The sequence below is a fragment of the Odontomachus brunneus genome, unplaced genomic scaffold, assembly GCF_010583005.1.
Source record: "Odontomachus brunneus isolate Ranch 3 - 2012 unplaced genomic scaffold, Obru_v1 Obru_scaffold_005, whole genome shotgun sequence".
Taxonomy (NCBI): domain Eukaryota; kingdom Metazoa; phylum Arthropoda; class Insecta; order Hymenoptera; family Formicidae; genus Odontomachus; species Odontomachus brunneus.
Genome location: NW_022639455.1, coordinates 3,281,126 through 3,283,261, shown reverse-complemented (window position 1 = coordinate 3,283,261; position 2,136 = coordinate 3,281,126).

The following is a 2,136-nucleotide window of genomic DNA, read 5'->3' as shown; positions in this document are numbered from 1 at the left end:
AAATCTCAAAGAATGTCATTGAAGCGAAAGGTACACGCGCCCCCTTATTCCCCTGGCTCGAGGACCACTGAAAGTCTCGTCAACTTTTGCGCGGTGGCGCTGCAGAAAAATGCACAAACAAACGCCGGCCGGACGCTTCAACACGGTTCAGGATCCTTAGAGGAAAACGAGATAGGCTCCGGTGGGCTTACACGCGGGCAGAATTCAGCGACGTATTGTTGCAGCTTTGTGCACCGGTGCTAAACGGCACCGCAGAAAGCGGGAGAGAGAGAGACAGAGAGAGAGAGAGAGAGAGAGAGAGAGAGAGAGAGAGAGAGAGAACGAGAGAAAGAGAGCGAGAAAGAGAGAGAGAGAAGAAGAGTGAGTGACAGAGAGTGAGAAGAGGTGACAAAAATAGAGGTAAGAAAAGAGCCGGAGAACTCGGCATCCAGTGAACGGGGAGCGGATATACAGAGACATGCACACGTACTGCATACAAATACATACACACGCACACATACACACACACACACATATACACCGGAGGAGCATAAGACATTAAACTCTAACGAGGCGACATTAAGGAAAAAAAGAGACGTAGGTAGATAGTTTCTTCGCCGAGAGAGAACGGGCGGCTGAGGCTGGTCTCGGACGCGAGCAGGAGGGTGGGTGGTGAATTATTATATACTTGGTGATATTCTTCCTTAGTGCTGGAGGGCGGGGGAATAAAGAACGCGTGGCACGGGATGATAAATAAACACGACGTTATCGAAATATAATATGTGTTCGTTTAGACATTACCGTAAAATAATAACTAATATATTAACATAGACCCTGTAACGATACACGAAGTGAGTCCAAGTGAGAGGAGAGATTGTGTGCATGCGCGGAAGTGTGTGCTTGCGTGTGTGTATGTATGCGCGCATGTGAACAAGAGAAAAGGGGATGAAAGGGAGAAAGGGGATCGAACGAGAAAGAACGGGAGAGATAAAAAAAGAGCGAAAGGGTGAGAGAAACGCGAGCATGTGAGCGCGAGAACGAGAGAATGACGGCGGGAACGCGAGAAGCATCGAAACGACGTGCTCCACGAGAGTGACGGAGGTTGATTCGCCGATAGAAAAAGCGACAGGTCGGGGAGAGGATTAGAAGGAGACGGGTGATGGCTGCAGGTCGATGAGGGAGAGGGTGAGATTTTAGAGCCGGACTTTTTTCGTTCGCGTGTGGGGAAGGCGGAAACGCGAGGGATTCCGTGGAGCTCGCTCTCGTTTCGAGCTGCGCTTCGCATTTCGATCCCCGGTGCATCGCCGCGACGCAACGCGACGCGATGCGACGCGACGCGATGCGACGCGATGCGATGCGTTCGATTATCGAGATCGACCATGCGGAAAGCGGAGTCGCGGACGGCGAGAAGATTGGTCGCAAGAAATCACATTGGTGTTCGTCTTCGCGAGGATATCGGCGAGCATTCCGATCCTTCGTGAGCTTATCATAATTTTGAGCGTCGCGGATAAGTCGATTACATCCGGAATTTAAATGGGGACTACGTTGCGTCGGCTCTGCTGGCCGATACGCCGTTCTCTTCTCCACTTGAATCCTCCCATTATTTCATCTTCATCGATTGCTTCGCGTCTCGTTGGACGCTCGACGACGATCTTTCTCGCAAAGGATTCGCCCTTGACTGCTCGGGTGTTTTAGGATAAAGTAGCTCAGAGTACCTAAAGGATCCGCTTCGTCGATCGCGCGGGCAGAAGAATCGCGAGTCGATTTCGGGACGGAGACAATAAGGAGGAGTGGAGCAACCACGTGCTTTCCAAACGAGCGCGAAGGAGACACGTGAAAGTCCCGCTGATTCGCGGCAAGACGGATCTAAGAGTGAAATTCCAAGAGCTTCCATTGAACGGAAGACACGCGGAAACTTTGGACACGCTCCGAGGAAAAGACGAGGCAAGAGAAAGACAGACAGACAGACAGAGAGAGAGAGAGAGAGAGAGAGAGAGAGAGAGAGAGAGAGAGAGAGAGGAAGAGAGAAGAGCTAAAGCTAAGAGGATCACGACAGAACAAACCGACGAAGGGAGGAGAAACATCGAAGGGGAATCTGACAGTCGGCGAACGACGGATAAAGCGAATAAAGCGCGCGGTAATCGAAGGAGATTCAAG